Here is a 24,011-nt window from a genome sequence, read left to right as displayed (position 1 = left end):
GCCAGGCTGAAGACGGCTGTAGTGCCAGAAACCGGTCCTCGGAAGCTTGTTTCCGGTCCAGGGAAGGCATGGCTTGGCAATTCGAGCTGGACTGTTCCCATGAGGCACAGGGTCAGACTGATTTGCATATAGCCATGTCTGAACTGGGGTGGTAGAGTGGGCTAAAGAACGGTGATGGATTAAACCAAGATCTTTTGACTGGGTGTGAGTGTTTGATTGGTTCAGATGCTCCGTCCATCACCACCCCCTTTTGTACCACTTTGTTCGCCATAAGTTGGCAGGGTATGCTCAGACGTGAGTCCCTTGCTCACTTTGCCACTGGATTCAAGCAAGCCGGGCTGAAGACGGCTGAAATGCCAGAAACCGGTCCTCGGAAGTTTGTTTCCGGTCCAGGGAAGGCATGGCTTGGCAGTTCGGGCTGGACTGTTCCCATGAGGCACAGGGTCAGACTGATTTGCATATGGCCATGTCTGAACTGGGGTGGCAGAGTGGGATAAAGAACGGTGATGGATTAAACCCAGATCTGTTGACTGGGTGTGAGTGTTTGATTGGTTCAGATGCTCCGTCCATCACCACCCCCTTTTGTACCACTTTGTTCGCCATAAGTTGGCAGGGTATGCTCAGACGTGAGTCCCTTGCTCACTTTGCCACTGGATTCAAGCAAGCCGGGCTGAAGACGGCTGAAATGCCAGAAACCGGTCCTCGGAAGTTTGTTTCCGGTCCAGGGAAGGCATGGCTTGGCAGTTCGGGCTGGACTGTTCCCATGAGGCACAGGGTCAGACTGATTTGCATATGGCCATGTCTGAACTGGGTTGGCAGAGTGGGATAAAGAACGGTGATGGATTAAACCCAGATCTGTTGACTGGGTGTGAGTGTTTGATTGGTTCAGATGCTCCGTCCATCACCACCCCCTTTTGTACCACTTTGTTCGCCATAAGTTGGCAGGGTATGCTCAGACGTGAGTCCCTTGCTCACTTTGCCACTGGATTCAAGCAAGCCGGGCTGAAGACGGCTGAAATGCCAGAAACCGGTCCTCGGAAGTTTGTTTCCGGTCCAGGGAAGGCATGGCTTGGCAGTTCGGGCTGGACTGTTCCCATGAGGCACTGGGTCAGACTGATTTGCATATGGCCATGTCTGAACTGGGGTGGCAGAGTGGGATAGAGAACGGTGATGGATTAAACCCAGATCTGTTGACTGGGTGTGAGTGTTTGATTGGTTCAGATGCTCCGTCCATCACCACCCCCTTTTGTACCACTCTATTCAGGAACCAGGCGCAGCCCTCCCTCACATCACTCCTGCTAATCTCTCCACTCACCACTGGGCAGACCCATCCAGACTTCCTGGAGCCAGGCTCGCCAGCCAGCTCCAGCCAATCACACACCAGCACCCTCACTGTACACACACATCAATGTCTAGAAGTGGCACTTCCCCACTAAACACATACAAGCCGCACATACCATTACGCAGCATTCACTCCCACGAGTTCGCACATACCAAACTCGAGCCTGCACTCCCCACACATCAGGAACTAACATGGACACACACATTCCCCATGCATTCCTATGGGAGGGCAGGCCAGCCTCACTACACGCACGCACTTTACTCTGGGACACAGGACAAAAGTGCGCAGAGACCCAAAAATCACTAACACAGATCACATACTAAAAGCAAAAAGATTAGGGGTGAACCTGCCAGAAGGGCCAAGTCCAACACAACCCCCTTCCAGCTAAAACGCAGGGCAGACCAATCACCACAGTGAAGGGCTTCCCTGCTTGGGGCGATAAAACACGGACGCGGGCCCCCAACTGCAGGGACACCCTCCTTTTTTACGCCATGGGGAACTCATAGTATTCTTTCCAAAACCACCAACTGGACCACCTGGGCTACCCCACTGGTACTCCCAAGCTGTCCGCGGCCAGGACCGGGCCCTAGGCCACCCAGGTGCCACTGGTACTTGCCTACTCACAGAGTGGGGGGTAGTAACCCCTGGCACATAGTAGCCATTCTCCACTCTTCCTGTCTGCAATACAGGGCTAGACTGCCACTGGTTCTCCAGCCTAGGGTCTACACCCTCAGGTGGACCAGGAGTCTCAGGGAAGGCTCTCCTCCCCCTACCTCTTCTTCTAGGGTTCCTCCTCCTCCTGTGAGGGGTACACCCAGAACGCCATTCCAACCCAGGGTTTAACCCCTCAGGTTGCACCGGGGTCGGAGGTGGGCTCTCCCACCCTCTGCACCCCTTCCAGAGTCCTGCTCCCTCCCAACCGGGGCGGTACCTCTGGAAGAAGAACTGGTCAGGACACTGATTACAGTAGTCCCACCCTTCCGGTCAGGCTGAACCTGAACCTGGCTTCCCAACCTCTGGTCTAAAACCTTCGGTGGAATAATTGCCTGGTACTCCAGGACTTCTGGGGACTCACATACTATTCCCCAATCACTCCTTTCGCTGGACTCCTATACCCTCCCTACCGGAGCGGTACTGCCAGACTCTAGAACAATAGAAGCTGCGCTTACAGATGCTCCAGGTCATCTACACACTAGGAGGTCTCCCTCAAGTGGACTAACAGGAAAGCCTAGGTTCCCATCCTGGTGTTCCCTAAAGAAACCATCCAGGCTCTGCGGCAGGGCTTCGGGCGCTTGGGGACTCTTGGCCACACACTCACTCCCGCTCCACTGAGACAGGTAGTAAGCCCCTACAACCTCCTCACTGTACTGGGACCTAGCTGGGCTACTCTGACACTCCTCCACCACGCTGGGCGGGAGGACACCTGACCCATTATTGTTGGAATCACTCACTACTGACTCCAGAGAACCTCTCGCACTTTCCCAGCGGTCTGCTTCCCTTGCAAGCTGACGTGCTGTAGACAATCCACACCCTAACAGGTGTAGGCACTATCTCTGGCGCAAACCAATTGAGCAGCTGCTCCCTGACAACTAGGTTGAACAGTCTATCAAACTCAGGTTCCCCGTGAACCCTTAACCAATCAATCAGTGCATCCTCACAATCATCGGAATAATCCTCCCAATCCTGGTGAGGCAGTCTCCTAAGGTTCCTGAACTTCAACCTGAACTCCTCTTCTGGGGAAACAGGTACCATACTCTGGGTATTGAGAGTGGGACTCTCTACACTGAAATGTAAATAGCTGCCTCCACTGGACTCAACCCTCCCTGGGGAATCCAGAAAATTAAAATTGTGCGCAGGGGATAGTCTCTCCTCCAGGGCTGCTCTCTCTCGGATGATGGCCCTTCTCTCCTCCTCTATCCTCTCCTACGCTAAGACCCTCTCGATCTCTAGCTGGTGCTTCTTAACACCCAGCTGCGCCATAGCCTGGGCATGCTCTAACTGGAGTTTTTCCATGGCTAGCTGATGCTCCCTTTCTTGCCTCCTATCTTCCCACTCCTCTGGGGACAGGACAAGGGATGGGGCGCTGGTACTGACACTGGACCCAGCAAGGGACTCCCTATCTATGGGGTGCTCACTATCTGCTGGTGCCCATTCACTGTCATCTTCATCAACTTCATATTCTTCAGGGCTCCCCTCAGGCTCACCACCCTCATGGCGTGCGGCCCGGGCCCTCTCTCTCTCACTGTGCTCAAGATCCTATTGACCCTTTTGCCATTGGATCAGGCTGTCCCTAAGCTGGGACTGAGTATCCGACTCACTCACCTTCATGCCTCCTTCTTCACAGAATCTGACCAGCTCTAACCTACTGTATCTAAAAAGACCACAGAGATAAAAAGCAGGCTCCATTTTGGCAGACGTTCTCAAGAAGAGGTTAACACAAGGAACCTAGGGGTCTGAGCTTAACAGGAGTATACAATAAAAAAAATTCAGCAAGCTCCCTATCTCAGAGAACTTGCACTCCTCTGTCCAGTGTAACACACCACTCATTCACACACCCCCCTCGGTAAGGCAGTTTCTACCACCCCTGATTTCTCAACCTGACCATAAGCGAACCAGGTACCAATCTGGGAGCAGGGCGGGGAACAAATGTACTGGACACAATTATAAAATGACACCTTTCAGGAGAAGAAATACTGGAACTTCACCTAAAAAACAATAATCCCCAAAATGTGATTATCTAAAAATGTAGAGTTTTGTAGTACGGCCTGTCGCCACTGTGGTACAGCGCAAACGCAAGTCCAATCCGCACCGCTTGCTAGAAATGGGACCTCTGGCTGGCCAGGGCTCGTGCCAAGGTCAGTCAGAGACCACCACTCTAAGTCAGGGCAAGGGAGTTACACACCAAGATAACCCCTGCTCACCCTCTAGGTAAAGTGACGCGAGCAGCAAGGCTAATCTCGGAGGCGATGTATAAAGCGTTTGCGCCGCACCCAGCAACAACACCCAAGGCCCACCACAAAGGAAACTCCACACAAGGTTATATAAAAAAATAGCCTTTGTATTATAGCAAAAACACAGTAGATAACACCACACACTTTACAATGTACCAACAGGCACGGGTAGAATTTACAGGGGATTATTTACAGGACAGGGCCACATGGACCACTGTCAGGGGTATACACTTTCAGAACTAGAATATTGTTAGAAATAGCAAGTTTTAGATCATAGAATCATAATCACTGTAGCACAAAAATAGCATTTGTAACACACAACCAGTAATCACTGGTGAAAGGGTAAATACCTCCTACGCAACCCTAACCACTGTAGGAAAATCACACTGGGAACTAGGACCTAATTAGCAGGACCTATAAAGGGAAAATCAATCACCTAAGCATAAAACACATAGCAAAGGGAAAGAAGCAAAACACATGATGCATAAAACATTCAGAGGTGCAGGTAATAACATTTGCACAAAGACCACATTAGCAGATAAATCATAAATTGCGCAAGGTGCACATGGGACAACACTAGAACTGTCCCCCAGGCCAACTGGCCTCGCAGGGGCTGAGATGCCCTTAGTCCAAATGTCAGGGTAGGCTGCTCAGGCAGCCAAGAACACAAGCCTAAATGTGGCAACTGCCCACGAAGTGCTGGGCAGTTGAAAATACTGATGGGGCCAACGTTGGAGCCTCGTGGGCTCAAGAACAACAGAATGGCACTCAAGAGCCTCCCATGGCTCGTAAGACAAATGTGGGCTGCGAGCCTCTCTGGGCTCTTGAACAAAGAACTGGCATTCGAGCCTCTCTGGGCTCGTAAAACAACTGCGGGCGTGGAGCCTCGTGGGCTCAAAAACAGGAATGCCCCTGAGCCTCTCGGGCTCTCAATAACAAAGAACTGCCCCCTCGAGCCTCTCGAGACTCGTAAACAAATATGGGCCTGGAGCCTCTCAGGGCTAAATGACAAATGTGCCCCTGAAGTTGGAGCGTCGGGGCCCTAAAGAAATGCGGCCATCGGTGGAGTCCCACCTCTGGGGACTCAAAGCACAAGATGCCCCCGACAGAGATGCGACCCGGGGCACGCCCGCACTCACCAGATACTTCGGGAGGCGGCGTCTCCTCGCGGCGTCGGCTCTTCTCTGCTGGGCTTCTCCGGCTGCTGGCAGAGGTCCGGGGCTCTCCTCTCACTCGGGAGCCTCGGCAGGACACGGCCGGCTGCTTCCTGCTGCTCCGGCCTCCCCTCAGCCAATCTGAGCACGGCGCTGGCGCTGGGACCAATCCCAGCGCGGCGCTGCTCGTGATGCTGCGGGCAGGCTTCTCAGGGCCTGGGGAGACTCGGGCTTGCGGCGGTGATCTCCCGGGCAAACGAGGGGTAGGCTCCCTCTTGATTAAATGATAAACCGGGGTTGGCACACAGCACAGCGTGGCATGGGCAGCCGCGAAAGGGAAATAAAAGCGCTACCCAGCGCTTAGGGGAAGAAAAAGCGCTCTCAAGCGCTAAAGGCAATCCACAGCGCTCCCAAACGCTAAAGGACAATCAGAGCGCTTCCAGGCGCTGGAAGCAGAGTACAGCGCTCCCAGGCGCTATAAGCAAAGTACAGCTCCAGCAAGGTTCTGGAGGCAGGCAGGGGGGGCAAGGCTGGGCCCAGAGCCAGCTCACTGGGCCTCCAGGCAGGGAGGAACTCCAAGTGGCGGTCCTCCTGGTCCCAGCAACAGCAGCAGCCCCCTCTGGTAGGATCCTGGAAGAGAACCACTTGTAAGGGGACACAGCCCCTTCTTATACTGTAAAATCCTTTGTCTCAGGGTGCAGGGTAGGGGAGAAACCAGTCGCAGCTGCTTTTGGAGCACCCTTGATGGGCTCAGCCCCTCACTATATTCACTAGGGAGGCTAGGGTCGTTAGACGCACCACAGGGGGTGGAGCCAGCATTGTGTGGGGAAAGCCCAGCCCTATTCAGGAACCAGGTGCAGCCTTCCCTCACATCACTCCTGCTAATCTCTCCACTCACCACTGGGCAGACCCATCCAGACTTCCTGGAGTCAGGCTTGCCAGCCAGCTCCAGCCAATCACACACCAGCACCCTCACTGTACACACACATCAATGTCTAGAAGTGGCACTTCCCCACTAGACACATACAAGCCGCACATACCATTGCGCAGCATTCACTCTTACGAGTTTGCACATACCAAACTCGAGCCTGCACTCCCCACACATCAGGAACTAACATGGACACACACATTCCCCATGCATTCCTATGGGAGGGCAGGCCAGCCTCACTACACGCACGCACTTTACTCTGGGACACAGGGCAAAAGTGCGCAGAGACTCAAAAATCACTAACACAGATCACATACTAAAAGCAAAAAGATTAGGGGTGAACCTGCCAGAAGGGCCAAGTCCAACACATACGCTGTCCAGAACCATAAGCATAGCTGACTTCAGGGACACAGTGCCCAAGTGAAAAAGTCACAGACTGTAGGGGCCACACCTGTGGATCAGATGAGGAGTATACATTACACAAATGAGGGACATGAGTCCAGGACTACAAGACCAACGTAATGTGGAAGTATAACCAGGCCAAAAGACTGCTGATAGCTTGTCAGACATAGTTCACAGATTGGCCATGGACTCACCCCCTCCCTGCTGCTGTCTGGCCTTCACTTGCCCATCCAGGTCCAGGAAGACCACCGCCAGAATCCGGAGCATGTGGGGGGTCAGGGTCCTGTTTCCGCCCCTACGGCGAGGAGGCTGAAGCTTCAGCTGGACCCTTGCGATCCTCCGGGTCCAGCCCCGAAGGTCCTGCCACCTCTTCTGGCAGTTGCGGACCCGGCGCTTGTATACCCCCACTGATCTTACTGCCCGGGCGATGGTCAGCCAGATCTCCTGCTTCTAGTGGGCAGCAACCTGTGAGGATGACAAAGTGAAAAGGACATTACCACACATGCGACATATTTGTGCTGCACACAGGTGAAAATATATGTAGTCATCACAAAGCTAAAAGAGGTACACAGGTAGTGCACCCATGGAAATGGACATTTGTGCTGCAGGTCTGACATGGTAACATTGCCTACACACTTTGGATGCTGAAAGTACTCAGTGCATATGCTCCCCACTGCTGTGCACACTTCTATCACTGCTAGTCAGACTACTTGCACAATTAGGTAGGCAGTGGACTGCACACTCACCTGCTCCCCTGGTTTCCCATACAGCTTGCAGTACTGTGGGAGGACCCCGTCCAGCAGGGCCTGGTTCTCCTCCTCTGTGAAGGCTGGGGCCCTATCCAGAGTATGTGCAATTGCAGTAGCCAGAGGATGCAGAGACAGCAGCAGTGGTAGCAGAGATGTGGTCCTGTAGCATGTAGTGCAGGCAAGTGAGCTCTCTGGGGGCCAGCCAGCCTTATATTAGTGCTGCAGAGGCAGAATCATATGTGTCATGTCTCCATACTGATAGGTCCAACACGGTTGCATTCTATGAATCTGTCCAACCCATGGAATTGTAAGACTCGTACACGTCTTCCGCATTGTTCAAATTTTCCTCTTCATGACACCCTAGGATTGCAACATTGTTGTAGGCATCCAACTGAATTTCCAGCACACGACTTGTACAAGTTTTGAATTTGTGTCCGTCTCCATGAAAGTCCATAGGCAAGGAGTGGGCACGACTCGGTCAACTGACTGTACGAAGCATATTTTGAAAATCCACACGCACCGTCTCCATACGATTTAATGGGCTATGCGTGCGCAAGTCTCGGTCCATGCCTGCTTGACGCGTCTGCATGAAAGTCACCCACGTCGTTTCACATTGCAGTCAATGGCCAAGCCGCGTGCACCGCGAGGTCTAGACTGTACGACCCATCTCTGTAGAAGTCACGCGCGTCGGTTCACATTGCATACGCATCGTGCAGTTCTGGACCGAGCCATGCGCATGGCTTGGCCATTGACTGCAATGTGTACCAACACGGGTGACTTCAATGCATACGCGTCGTGTGGTCAATGGCCAAGGCGTGCGCACGGCTCGGTCCATGCATGTGCGATGCGTATGCATTTGAGTCACCCACGTCGGTTCACATTGCAGTCAATGGCCAAGCCGTGCGCACGGCTCGGACCACAACTGCATGCCGCATCTCTGTTGAAGTCACCTTCGTCGGTTCACATTGGTGTGACTTGCTGACTGATTCCACACAGAATTACTTGCCAGGGACTCAGGGGCACACCTACAACACCACCGCATGTGCCACACTTCATCACATGGCATGTAAGGCTGCATTACATGTGTGTGTATGGGGGGCCAACATTTGGTATCTTGTGTGGCACTTTGGTGCAGCTACTCCCAGGCTGGGCACGGGTTCTTAGGGACATAATCCTTTGTGTGTTGTGCACCTCACCAATGTAATGTGCAACTGTTCAATAATGGGCATGAGTCATGGACACAGTTGCAGAATGGATATGTGTATGACCTGTCACATACACCCTGAGTCCAGGGTGTGATGGTATGTATGTCACAGCGAGACCCATAGACACAATTCTGATGTACACCCACAGTCTGTGTGCATGTTGTGTCTTAGATGTCTTTGGTTCTATGTGCCCAATGGGAGTCAGTCTCCACATCCATGTGCTTTCTGCATCAACATTGATGGTGTGTGTCTCAGAGACGTCCATGTATGGCCTGCAGAGACCACAGGGGCCACTACCTGTGGGACTCATGTTCTTTTGTGGGGTGTATATGATACAACATGTATTGCCAGTGTGCATGTGGCAATACAGGGACCATGGCTATCTTCCTGTCATGGAGCTGTAATGCCTGTGAAACATCAGTCCTCACTTTTCACTGTGGTGTGTGTACGTGACAGCAGTACATAGGTACTGTGACACAGCCCAACGATTTGCCATTGCACTCCACGGAACTTATTTACACATGTTGACTTGATATGTGAGATGCTGGGCATGAAGGTGACATATGTGTCCATACCCAACAGCACACACCTCAGTTAATTGTGTATTGCCATGATGTATCATGTGATATTTTGCAAGGTCATCGCCACATGGGTGAAGGAATGTAAAATCTTACTTTGCCCATCTGTGCACGGCAGGGCACCAGCTGTCCATAGACCTTTCCCAGACCTTGAAAGTATGGTGGAACGTGACTTCATCCGAGGGTACCGCTTCACCTGGCCACTGATTGAGGAGTTGGCGGAGCAGTTGGCGCCACATCTTCTACCTGGCCGGACATACCCTACAGCACTGATCCCAAAGGTGAAGGTGATGCAGCCCTGCACTTGTTTGCTACTGGTACCTTCCAGTACACTGTGGCTACTGCTGGTGGGATTTCACAAACTATGTTCCGCCGTGTGCTTTATTGATGTCTTGGAGGGGATGTTGCATTTCCTTGACTTGTACATGAGGTTTCCTAGCCCTGGTGAACTTAGTGACATAATGGATGCTTTTTATAGATTGGGGAGGATGCTGAACGTCAATGGATCAATTGATGGTACACATGTGGCCCTGGTGCCACCAGGGGCACATGAGCAGACATACCGGAACAGGAAACATTTCCACTCCATCAATGCTCTGGTGGTATGTCTAGCAGACATGTGCATCGCACATGTGTGTGTACATTTCCCCGGTTCTGCGCACGAGGCCTACATCATGAGGAGTAGTCGCATTGCTGCGATTATGTCACAGATGCCAAACCAGCGTGCCTGGCTTGTTGGTGTGTACTGTTTACCATTGTGTTTGTTTGGCAATGTTCTGTCCCACCCTCTTACAAGACTCTATTAATGTGCAATTCTTTGTATGTAGGTGACTCTAGATACCTCAACATGCTGTGCTTGCTGACACCCCTCAGGAACCCTGTGACAGCAGCCGAGATGCGCTACAATGAGGCACATTGTCGAACCAGGAGAGTGATTGAGCGGATATTTGGTCTCCTGGAAAGCCGCTTCCGCTGCCTGGACAAGACCGGAGGGCCCTACCATATCAGCCTGCAAAGGTGTGCAAGATCATCATCATAGTATGCTGCATGCTACACAACATGGCAGTGCGGAAGAAGCTGCATCTCATACAGGATGACGGTGACCTACATCTGCCACCTGTGGAGGATCCTGGCCTGCCCGCTCTGTCTTGCCAATCAAAGTACGCTTGAATGAACACAAGTCAAATATTCGAACTAAGAACTTGAAATCATCCGTAGCCAACCACTTCAGTGAAATGAACCATATCCTTTAACCCACATTGATGGGACTCACAGTTCTGAATGGTTTCCTTACTGTATCTTTATGCTGTATTTTTATGTTGTATTTTTATGTTTATTTTCTAAGATATAGCTGCTTTATATAACATCATGTTTCACGTATCATCAGGTGTCATCAATTTTGTATAACATTTAGTGTACTTTACCTCACCCTCTGACTTCCGGGTTTGTCAGGTTTCCAACAGTCCCATTTCTATCACTATTTTCACATAATCACGTGATCGGCACAACTTTGCACTTTAACTGAAACAAACCCGCCCCACGAACATTCACAGAAGTTGACTGAGCCGTTTAAACCAGAAGCGCACAACACGCGACGTGTCTCATGTAAGTCCAATCTATTTTTACTTCTTTAATCGGACGCTATGGCGCCGAGTAACAAAACCGTATTTATCTAGCAAAAGCCTGTTAGGCGTTCTCTGAAACACCCGTGATTTGGGATAACGCTGCATAAACTCACATGTAATGGTCCAACGCGCTTCACAAACTCTGCTTGTTTCAACTATTCACGTTACTCAGATCTCTTAAATACTATATATCGCTGATTTTTCACCTGCATGCCCAATAAATCCGTCCAATATATGCTTTATTAGTAGGACCTCACCGTTAGTTGATCATAAATGCGCTCACTCGTTTGTTTAATAAAATCCACCAACACGCTATTAACTTTCACGTTGCCCATAGTTGCTGTAAATGTATGGATATAATTGTGTTACACCTATATAGATATGTTATACATGCGGTATATGTCGTTTTTTGTAGATGCTCCCAGATGAAGGGTATCAAACCCGAAATGCATTGGAGCTGGAGAATGTAAAAGTTGAAAATTCAAAAACTTTATTGATCATGTGAAGAAACATACATCAATGGAAACAAATAAACAAAACTTTCATAAGTCTATCAGGAGTAAACGATTTTTTTCATGAATATATGGAGGACAATCACCCCAATATTAGTGTGCCCTAAGGGATGCAATCAATTTTCAATTGACAGCACTACTAGACTTTAACTTACTCGTCTTGAGGGTAGAAGACGTTACCTTGGGAGCACTTGCTTAAACCAGGCAACTTTATCAAATCAAGCTTAGAAGAAGCTGTGCACTCGTCGACCAATTTGAGAAACTTCTTCAGCAGTTCATCATCTCCATGACACATACCAAGTTTGAATAGCAACATAGGCAAGTATGGTGTAATAGTGAGTTTATTTACATACTTGTGTGGAGATGGTGCACAGGATTGTGTGTGCTGTACATAAGGTTTGGAATCCAAAGTTCACAGATAAGTTTGAATTCTTGGTAGATGAAATATCCAGAGTAAAGTCCACATTTATCTGCCACATTAGAACGACATGGACCCTCCATGTCATGTTGGGGAGTTGTGTCATGTGCAACAAGGTGAACACTTTGCGCACAAAGGACAATATCCAAAACATGTTCTGGGTTCCTGGGGGATGTGCATGGACATCTGTGTCTCACTTGTCCTTCTTCGGATGACCCCTCTTCTTTTGGGGGGGATCCTCAGGTGCAGGCTGCAGCGGTGCATCTGACTGTCTACCAGAATCATCCTCCCTCCCTGTGGCATTTGCAGATGTTGCAGCAACAGATGTTGTGGGTACACAGGCAGGTGTGGACATGTTGGTGCTGATCTGGCGGAGACATGTCAATATGTCCGTATGCACAGCAGTAAAATCCTCCCACTTGGCCTCCATGCGAGCATGATGGCCAGCCTGCTCCCATTGAATGTCCTTGAGGATCCCCACTACCTGGCCGAATCTTCCGAAGCTATCCTGGTATGCATCTATGATGCATAGCAGGAGGGGTCATCATGCAGTCCAGGCCCCTCTGCAGGCCTTGACCTCTGCCTACCACCCCTCCCACCACACCTAGCCACACGAGCAGGACCTGCGGTGGCACGCACAGGTAACCCTGGGCCCCCTTGGGTGATGCTACTGGTGGTGTTGTCCGTAGCTTCCTGGGTGGTCAGTGTCCCAATGCTGTTGGAATTCTGTGTCCGAAGTCTGTCCGTGTTGGCAGAGGTGCTCGGTCTGTTCCCAAATGTTGTAGGCCTAGGTGCAGGGGTTGCAGATGTTTGTGCTGCTGGGGTTGCATGATGACTCACACTGGAGGTGCCAGGCTGTTCTTTGTCATCCGAAGAGGACAGAGACCGATCCACACCATAGAGCTCAGCCACCACCAGAGTCTGGGAGTGGGAATCCTCTTCAATTGCTGCTGTGTCCCGAGCACCACCTGTGTTTGGAAGAGACACACATTGTCAGTTATGTTACTACGGGCATCAATGGTTCACATATGTATTTAGCAATGGGGAGGGTGAAAGAAGTACTGATCCAATCAGCTTCCAATGGTTAGTACTAAAAATCAAGGAGGGGGAAATGAATCACTTGTCCTGTGCAACCAGGGTATTTACGTATTTTAATTCCTTACTTAAGACCCTTATATAAGTACACAGGCATGGTGCGGTATATCTTGGCTCTCCGCCTCAGCGTACTGTAGCAGCATTATCATTGGGTCCTCATTGTTGCAAATATGCTGCGCCTCCACCTGAAGGTAGACCTGCTGGTTTCCCAGTGGTGCAAATAATGTCATCAGTAATGTCATTTGAGATGTCATCAGTGATGTCACTGACCATGCCATGAATGATGCAATATGTGACATCATCAGCAGTGGATTGCGGGTGCGCGAAATATAGTTAGTCCAACTAACTGTATAGGAGCAATTTCAATGGTTTTGTATGAGTGAAATGTCCAGCTAACTATAACACCCCTAAAACTTATAGTTTATTGAGTGAATTTCAAAGGTTTTTTAAATGCTAATTCCTAACTATATAAGGCCTGAAACCTATGGTTTTTTCATTGAATTTATATATATATATAAATATATATATATTAACAAGTTCATCACCTGCAGCACACCATATGTGGTGTACTGCCTTGTTTGCCCGTGCGGGCTGAAATACATAGGCAGCACGGTGCACCCCTTCAAAATTCGAATCTTAGAGCACATGAGGGCAATCGATAAAGTAGATCAGGCTTATCCAGTCGCCAGACACTTTGCCGATGTACATCAAAGCGACAGGAACAAATTAATGTGCTATGGCTTAGATTCGATTCCCGACAACATCAGAGGAGGTGATAGACTCAAGAAACTTCGCAGACTTGAATCCAGGTACATTATTGATATGCATACCAAAACACCTTGGGGTATGAATAGTGGTGAAGACCTGATGGTACATATAGGCACATGAATGTTTAGTGAAAAAAGCTCGTTGATTTGCTAAGATGTAACTGGGATTTTCTGCAAATTTGTATATAGCTGTATATATGTACATAAGCAAAGGTGTCTGAGAACCAGGGCAGTTATTTAGGGTTATTTGCCTCTGTGAACTTTTGAAATTTTCAAATTTTGAATTTTGAATTTTCTGATTTTAGAATTCTGATTGAATTTTGTTTGATCTGCTAATGACTCATGACTGCTGTCAAATGAATTGGGCGACATGGAGTCATAAGAGAAATCTTTGGGTGTCTAGAAAATGACTAAACATGAATTCATTAAGTAAAATGTATAAAAAGATGACAGTACATAAAAAAGTATAACAAATGAAATCTTGAAATAAGAGAGAGAAGTAGAAAAAAAGAAAAGAAAAAAAGATTATATACTGAAAATCGTCACATGTTGTATGACAGATATAAGAATGTATATAATGTATATAAAGTTTAGAAAATAATGGTTGACTTACCCCTAGGAAAACAGACCGAAAATAACATTTAAGGAAGGATAACGGCCGATCCACGGCTTAATTGTGTTTTGTTTCAACAAGTATGTAGAAATATTAATATATGATAATCGTATTTGCGATAGGATAGCGATAAATGTTTACCTCGCATTCTGTCATACTTGTATCATCGAGTGGTTTACACTGTTATTCAATATCATAACGGGTAAATAGAAAGTGATCATATCAACATTGTAAAAACACCACTCCAAAATGGCGCTGATTATGGTCAGTTGACCAGTAGTCCTTCCTCTAATGTGGTGGATATGTTTAAAAACATGTCGATGTCCGGTGGCTACCGACATCGTAAAAGGCTGTGTGCCGTAACGCGATGGCGTCTGTCTTTGTCTGTTTAAGAAATAAAGCAATTCTGGTAAAACCGAGATCTCCGTGAGTGTGGGTAATTCTTTGTTGATGACAAGAATGGAGCAGAATATTGGCGGTGTCCACAGCCGCTACCCGCACCCGTTGTAGAGTGCACTGAATTTGTGGAGTATTGAGCAGCACACCGTAACGGACTTTTCGGTTCACCGCGTTGACCACGAGGAAAGAATTGCAAAGCCGCGTACTACCACACGAGCTGCGGGGGAACGAGGAGCGGCGCTTCGGAGGACGTGTGGCGAGCCGGAGGACCCGCAATTGGGTGAGCTACAACGTTTATCTTTCCTTCTGTCCTGAAAGTGAAAGGCAGTGATTTGTGGCAGCGCAACGCAAGGAATCCCGTTTCCAGTGATATATGCTCACAAACTGAATTATATTGTCCCAGACAATAACCACCAGACATAGACATGTTTTGCGAGTCAACCAGGCACGAAGATGCCAAAGGCATGTTTAGTAAATCAAATGCAAGCGAAGCTCAAGTTACCGCCCCGGATCCCAAACAACCAAAATCAAAGTTTAATGAAACTATGACAAAACTGGAGCGCTTATATGAGCGCGAAATAAGATAATGGTGGGAGGCAACCAGTCTACAGGGATACATCGAGGTGGACAGGGTCCCAAGAGGGTTACGTGTTTACACGGTTCCCTCTTATGAAAACCCAGACCCTCAGCTACTTACGGACTGGGCAGAACACACGGCCCACTATTGTAAAGGTACTTTGGGACTGCTCGTAAAATACGCATGGAGCGACCGTGAGAAAACTTTAGCGGACATTAAACAACTAGAAGAAGAACTTCGCAAGGAGGAAGAAAATAAAAAAATAACCGATGCAATGGATAAGATGAAACCTAGATTGTTGAGATATGAGCAAAAGATCAAAACCCGTAAACAAGAAAAGTTCCAACGGGATGAAAGAGATTATTCCCAGGGCAGAGTGTTAACTTATGCAAAGAAATTTGATGTTTCAAGAAAAGAACTAAGTTCAAGACAAGTAACATCAGTCCAAACAGTGGAAACATCAGAATCTGATCTGACAGGCAACAAATCATGCGATGACCTCACAGCGCAGCCTGAAAGTCGGCCAAGTAAACAGACCCCTTTTCAGACAGAGTTTCAAGTAATCAAACACTGTTGGCTAAGAGGGGGGAAGAACAAGCCCCCAGAACCAAACGCAAATCTAAACGCAGGAGAACAAGAAGATCAGGCGGCGGGAGGAAAACCACCGAAAAAACCAACTTGGACCAACCGCAGGCGCAATTACAGGAAATAGGACAACCCATCAATTTAACAGTGGTAAATCTCACCCCGAGACCACTCAGTGATGTGGAAAACAAGGTCCTAAGCCTTGGTCTCACTTTCTGCCCGGATTCACGTTTGGAATACACGCAAACCAGGATCGATCTCTTCAGTTTTGTGCGCAAGCTCAAACTGCACAAATATTTCAAAACTAGGACTCACCTTAAAAACACGAAAAAAGCAGATGCAAGGCTAACTGTTACTAACAGCCTTACAGTAAACGACCTTTCAGGCATAGAGACACTTGAAGACCTAAGAAATGATGAACCTTCTGATAGTGGTGTTAGCCAAGATGTGGTGCAACGAGCAATCAATGCGGGAATAGAACAAGATACAGAGGAGAGTCCATATAAACCGTGCTCAACCTTCAACCCGCAAATGCCGTTTGATGCCCTGGACACTTTTTCGGAAGTAATGATAAAAGATCTCTAAAAATTCCGGAAAAAACAGAACACTGGTAAATTTGGTTACAATTTATCCCAGGAAGAGATGAAAGCACTGAATACCTTGGCGAATGAACAATCAATCATCATAAAACCTTCAGATAAGGGGGGCAATGTGGTAGTACAAACTAGAGAACAATATGTTACTGAGGCCATGAGACAATTGTCGGACACAAAGTGTTATCAGAAAACCACATTCAAGATCTACCAACAAAGTATCCAGGCATACGATGAACTTATAAATAAGTGGTATAGAAAAGGTATGCTTGGCAATGAAGAACACCTTTATCTAAGAAGTTCCAATCCCATCTGCCCCCCATTCTACCACATTCCTAAATTACACAAAAACAGATTAAACCCCCCGTTGAAGACCCATTGTCTCTTCGGTCCAAGGACTAACTGAACACATCTCACGGTTTCTTGATTTTTTTCCTGGCAAGCTTGGTCATTAAATTACCCTCCTACATTAAGGACACCAAAGACTTTTTATCGAAGATTCAAAATGTACAATGGCAATCTGACTACCTATTAATTGTCCTGGACATAACAAGTCTTTACACCTGTATCGAACACTCGAAGGGAATTGAAGCAACATCAACATATCTGAGAAAGAGACAGCTAAGATATGCACAACATAATTGTATGTTAATTGATTTTCTGCAATTCTGTCTGTATAACAATATCTTCCTCTTCGAGAATACCTATCTCAAACAGGTGTCTGGTACGGCGATTGGGCACCTGCTTCGCTCCCAGCTACGCGAACTTGTTCGTGGGCTGGTGGGAGGAGCAGGTGTCCAGAACGTACAGTGACGATATGTCCAGGGGTTCGGTGATCAAATGGCATCGATACATCAATGATTTGTTCATCATTTGGCAAGGACCTGAAGAGACTGCACGGAAGTATATCACACATCTGAATGATAACGATTACAATTTGCATTTCACAGGGACAGTTAGCCCTACTTCTGTGGACTATTTGGACCTGAGAATACAAATTGTTGGGGGCAAAATTGAAACATCATTATATCGGAAGGCCACAGCTGGCAATTCGATATTGCATGCCATGAGCAGTCATCCCCCTAAACTTGTGCAAAGTATCTCTGATGGGGAATTACTTAGGCTCAGAAGAAATTGCACACACGACGATGCCTTTGAAATTGCAGCCACCGAAAGTGTAGCCAGATTCACGGTTAGAGGCTATAATCCTACCACTCTGAACAAGACACTTTGTAAAGTACGAGCCATAACCAGGGAGAGTTTACTTGTAGATAAGAGAGACAACAAAAAAATGGCTGGAGGTAAATTTAGATTAATTACCCCATATTCAGCGGAAGCAAACCACCTCAAGCGCATGCTTAAGAAAAATTGGCATATTTTAAGAGCAGACAGCGTAATAGGTGAGGATGTCCATGTCTACCCCCTAGTTACTTTCAAAAAAGCTAGATCGATTCGTGACCACCTGGTGCGAAGCCACTTAGATCAGGTACCTCCTAAGAGTAACACCTTAAAAACCATGCGAGGTTTCTTTCCCTGCCATAAGTGTAAGGCATGCTGTAATAGCAAAAGGACACTCACTTACACTATTCAAGACACTGGCATGATTAAGAAAATTAACAAGTTCATCACCTGCAGCACACCATATGTGGTGTACTGCCTTGTTTGCCCGTGCGGGCTGAAATACATAGGCAGCACGGTGCACCCCTTCAAAATTCGAATCTTAGAGCACATGAGGGCAATCGATAAAGTAGATCAGGCTTATCCAGTCGCCAGACACTTTGCCGATGTACATCAAAGCGACAGGAACAAATTAATGTGCTATGGCTTAGATTCGATTCCCGACAACATCAGAGGAGGTGATAGACTCAAGAAACTTCACAGACTTGAATCCAGGTACATTATTGATATGCATACCAAAACACCTTGGGGTATGAATAGTGGCGAAGACCTGATGGTACATATAGGCACATGAATGTTTAGTGAAAAAAGCTTGTTGATTTGCTAAGATGTAACTGGGATTTTCTGCAAATGTGTATATAGCTGTATATATGTACATAAGCAAAGGTGTCTGAGAACCAGGGCAGTTATTTAGGGTTATTTGCCTCTGTGAACTTTTGAAATTTTCAAATTTTGAATTTTGAATTTTCTGATTTTAGAATTCTGATTGAATTTTGTTTGATCTGCTAATGACTCACGACTGCTGTCAAATGAATTGGGCGACATGGAGTCATAAGAGAAATCTTTGGGTGTCTAGAAAATGACTAAACATGAATTCATTAAGTAAAATGTATAAAAAGATGACAGTATATAAAAAAGTATAACAAATGAAATCTTGAAATAAGAGAGAGAAGTAGAAAAAAAGAAAAGAAAAAAAGATAATATACTGAAAATCGTCACATGTTGTATGACAGATATAAGAATGTATATAATGTATATAAAGTTTAGAAAATAATGGTTGACTTACCCCTAGGAAAACAGACCGAAAATAACATTTCAGGAAGGATAACGGCCGATCCACGGCTTAATTGTGTTTTGTTTCAACAAGTATGTAGAAATATTAATATATGATAATCGTATTTGCGATAGGGCAGCGATAAATGTTTGCCTCGCATTCTGTCATACTTGTATCATCGAGTGGTTTACACTGTTATTCAATATCATAACGGGTAAATAGAAAGTGATCATATCAACATTGTAAAAACACCACTCCAAAATGGCGCTGATTATGGTCAGTTGACCAGTAGTCCTTCCTCTAATGTGGTGGATATGTTTAAAAACATGTCGATGTCCGGTGGCTACCGACATCGAAAAAGGCTGTGTGCCGAAACGCGAGGGCGTCTGTGTTTGTCTGTTTAAGAAATAAAGCAATCCTGGTAAAACCGAGATCTCCGTGAGTGCGGGTAATTCTTTGTTGATGACAAGAATGGAGCAGAATATATATATATATATATATATATATACGCTCCTGTTCCTCAAAGAAAAACACTGCACACACGTGGCCCCTTCAAAGACGTTTTAATCGCAAGGACGCGTTTCGGCGTTCTGCCTTCCTCTGCTTGCTTTCAAAACAGCACAGCCTGTCGTGATGACCTTTTAACCAGGTAGATGTCTTTCAATTGGATACAGGCAGCTTGGCATAAAAAGAGGACTTGTGGAAACAAAGAGATATTCTATTCATTCTCGATATTCCGGGGTTTATAAAGTCTGAAAAATGTGCATGGGGATCTTTCATCATTCTCCCGCCTCAATGGCTCAAATAACGTGCAAAGCCTCTGCATGGGCATGTCCCCCAAATGTACAATTCATATTGTCTGTAAAGGTAAATATTTACCGTCCCCCTTAATGCATCACGACAGGCTGTGCTGTTTTGAAAGCAAGCAGAGGAAGGCAGAACGCCGAAACGCGTCGTTGCGATTAAAACGTCGTTGAAGGGGCCACGTGTGTGCAGTGTTTTTGAGGAACAGGAGCGTATATTTTTTGTATGGAACCACCTCCATACTTAGCTGCACCCGTTACGAAGTGTGCATACATTGCCTTATGGTGGACTTTGGAGCGGAATATATATATATATATATATATATATATATATATATATATATATATTACCTACTGGCGATAGCCAGTAGGTATATATAGTTAGGACCTAGCTACCATAGGAAATCAGCAACATTCTATTGGGAATAACTTTGGCGCCGGTTGAGAAATTTGCGTGTTATTTTCCGAAATTTTGGCCAGCTCCGCTGCGCTCTTTCCCTGAAAGTTTCGGGGGGATTCGTGAAGTGGGGGCTGGGAAAAAAGGGGGGTCCCAAAACGTGTTTTCCACATGTTAATTTCCATAGGACGTTCTGACAAGACTACAGCCCGAACCGCTGAACGGAATTACACCAAACTTGGCAAAATTGTAAGGACTGGTACGCAAAAGTGCCTTTGCTATATTTGGTGAAAATTGCTCCAGTGGTTTTTATGAAAATTAACTTCAAAAACACATATATATCTGGGCGGAGCCTAACCACACATCTCATCGTGAGATCTGATTGGCTGTCAGCACTTCATCCAAGAAGTGTTGGCAGCCATCTTGGGACCAATATACATGATAGCACCTCATTAAAAAGCATTGTAGTTAATAGAGGGTTTTAGGACTTTAGTTACATTATAAATCATTTGTTGATGGTACCATACTCATTTTAGGAATCGTGGTGTGTTCTAAGGTGATTTTACCATGTGAAAAAGCCTTCTGCTGGGATATTATTAATCATGTTTGAAAAAAAAAACTATTATCTCATGCTTTTCCCACAGTGGTTTGGAAGGGGATCTATAAGCTAAACTGGAAGCATATTTTCTGTAAATTCACATTTTCTTTCTCAGTCATGTGAGCATGAAGTCTGACATTCTCAGTAAAAAATGTACATCCAACAAGGACAGAGACTGTCAGTTGAGTCCTTTGTGTTCTACTGCAGCCTCCTAGAGTGTTCTAAAGAACAACTAGAGGGCTAACAGTCCTACTTATTACAAAGGTATGGCACACCTGAAGCCATCTTGATTGGAATAAAGTGGTAACTCTTAAAACATTTAATTTAAAAAGGAACAAAATGAGGGGGTATATTTTGCCATAGAAAGTATGATTAGTGCTGCAGAAAGAAAAATTAGGGCACATTTTGAGTGACTTCCCAAATCCTCTTCTATTTCATTAAAAAAATTCTGACATGCAGTCTCCCAAGATGGCCACCAGAGACAAAAGAGCCCAAATGTAGCCCAAATATCACCCAGATGTAGCCCAAGTATAGCCCAATGACAGAATGTCCCAGAGTGTTCTAAAGAACAACTAGAGCGCTAACAGTCTTACTTATGACAAAAGTATGGCACACCAGAAGCCATCTTGATTGGAATGAAGTGGTAAGTCTGAAAACATTCTAATTTAAAAAGGAACAAAATGAGGGGGTTAATTTTGCCATAGAAAGTATGATTCGCAACAGACTTCCCTGGTGAGCAGTATCTTAACTACAGTGATCTAATGAGCAACTAGAGTGCTAACATTCAGAATTTATGGCAAATGTATGACACATCTGAATGCCTTCTTGATGGAACCAAAGTAATCAAGCATTGCAAATGCAATAGATCTCGCCCTCGTTTCAGTTAAAGCCATTCTGTTTGTAATGAGGTGGCTTTTTAGCTTTGCTTTTATTAGTGTTTTTAAAACTTTCATGTAAATAACATGCATATGTATGCATATATGTATATGTATGCATGCATTTATATTTGTATTTATATAGATATGCAGATTATATATGTTTATATGTATATATATATATACACATACATAAATGCATATACATATATGCATATATATATGTGTATATGTGTGCATGTAGAGAGAGGTAGAGAGGTAGAGGTGTAGAGGTAGAGAGGTAGAGGTAGAGACTAGTAGAGAGAGAAGTAGAGAGAGGTAGAGAGGTAGAGAGAAGAGAGTGAGTAATAGAGTAGAGAGTGAGTAGTAGAGAGGAGTAGAGAGCAGTAGAGAGAGTAGCAGAGAGTGAGTAGTAGAGAGTAGTAGAGTGAATAGTAGAGTGAGTAGTAGAGAGTAGTAGAGAGTGAGTAGTAGAGAGTGAGTAGTAGAGAGTAGTAGAGAGTAAGTAGTAGAGTGAGTAGTAGAGAGCAGGAGAAAGTGAGTAGTAGAGAGTAGTAAAGAGTGAGTAGTAGAGAGTAGTATAGAGTGAGTAGCAGAGAGAGAGAATAGTAGAGAGTAGTGGAGAGTGAGTAGTAGAGTGAGTAGTAGAGAGTAGTAGAGAGAGAGTAGTAGAGAGTGAGTAGTAGAGAGTAGTAGAGAGTGAGTAGTAGAGAGTGAGTAGAAGAGAGTAGTAGTGAGAGAGTAGTAGAGAGTGAGTAGTAGAGAGTAGTAGAGAGTGAGAAGTAGAGAGTGAGTAGTAGAGAGTAGTAAAGAGTGAGTAGTAAAGAGTGAGTAGTAGAGAGAGAGTAGTAGAGAGTGAGTAGTAGAGAGTAGAGAGTAGTAGAGAGTGAGTAGTAGAGAGTAGTAGATAGTGAGTAGTAGGGAGTGAGTAGTAGAGAGAGAGTAGTAGAGAGTAGTAGAGAATGAGTAGTAGAGAGTGAGTATTAGAGAGTAGTGGAGTAGTAGAGAGTAAGTAGTAGAGTGTAGTGGAGAATATTCCAAAGTTTGGCACAGCACCACTTGCACAATAAGTCCAATCAAATCATATCACTTAGAGACCTTATTGAAGCGCTGAATCTTGGTGTATATTCAAATGCTTTTATTTTCCTTAAGTTTATGTACCACAGCCAGCTGACGCGTTTCGTTCTGTACAACAGAACTTCTTCAGGGCGTTCTTATTTCCTTCAAGTTATGTCGGTATCCTGTTGTCATCTAACTAGATATTTCTTCCAAATGTTAGACGAGACGTAAGTACATTCTTATTTAAAGTGACTAGGTATCAATTTTACCCACACAATTCGGGCAGACTTGAGTAATTTATAGCATCCTCAAAGTCAGTCTTTCAAAAATTCCAAAGTATAGGACATGATAATCCAAATCCAAATGTTTCTCAAGAAAAGTCATTTTCAATCGTTCAGAATTTCGGCGTTTGGGCAGATATGACTCGGGGACCCCCAGTATGCAAGGGGAATTAGTCCCCCCTCTGCAAACGCGCCAGTGGCCTGCGTTGCAGAGAGGTGTAAAAAGAGGCATAGCCTCATTACACCTCTGTGCAATGCAGCCACCTGGCGCATACTGGAGGTTCCAGGTGGGCTAGTTGGCCCCCAGGGACCACCAGTAGGCAAGGGGAATTAGTTCCCCCCTTCAAACATGCACGGGGGCTGCGTTGCAGAGAGGTGTAAAAAAGGGTGTGGCCTCATTACACCTCTCTGCAATGCAGCCCCCTGGCGCATACTGGAGGCTCCTGGTGGGCTAGTTGGCCCCCAGGGACCCCCAGTATGCAAGGGGTATTAGTTTCCCCTCTGCAAACGCGCCAGGGGGCTGCGTTGCAGAGAGGTGTAACAAGGGGCATAGCCTCATTACACCTCTGCAATGCACCCCCTGGCGCATACTGGAGGTTCAAGGTGGGCTAGTTGGCCCCCAGGGGCCCCCAGTATGCAAGGGGAATTAGTTTCCCCTCTTCAAACTTGCACGGGGGCTGCGTTGCAGAGAGGTGTAAAAAGGGGCGTGGCTTCATTACACCTCTCTGCAATGCAGTCCCTTGGCGCATACTGGAGATTCCTGGTGGGCTTTCAGGTCTTATATAGTTAGGAATTAGCATTAAAAAAACCTTTGAAATTCACTGAAAAAAACATAGGTTTCAGGCCTTATATAGTTAGGAATTAGCATTTAAAAAACCTTGCAAATTCACTGAAAAAACCATAGGTTTCAGGCCTTATACAGTTAGGAATTAGCATTTAAAAAACCTTTGAAATTCACTGAAAAAACCATAGGTTTCAGGCCTTATATAGTTAGGAATTAGCATTTAAAAAACTTTTAAAATTCACTCAAAAAACTATACGTTTTAGGGGTGT

Source organism: Lissotriton helveticus, chromosome 8 (genome assembly GCF_964261635.1).
Source record: "Lissotriton helveticus chromosome 8, aLisHel1.1, whole genome shotgun sequence".
Lineage (NCBI taxonomy): Eukaryota > Metazoa > Chordata > Amphibia > Caudata > Salamandridae > Lissotriton > Lissotriton helveticus.
Note: the sequence above shows the minus strand (reverse complement) of the source record.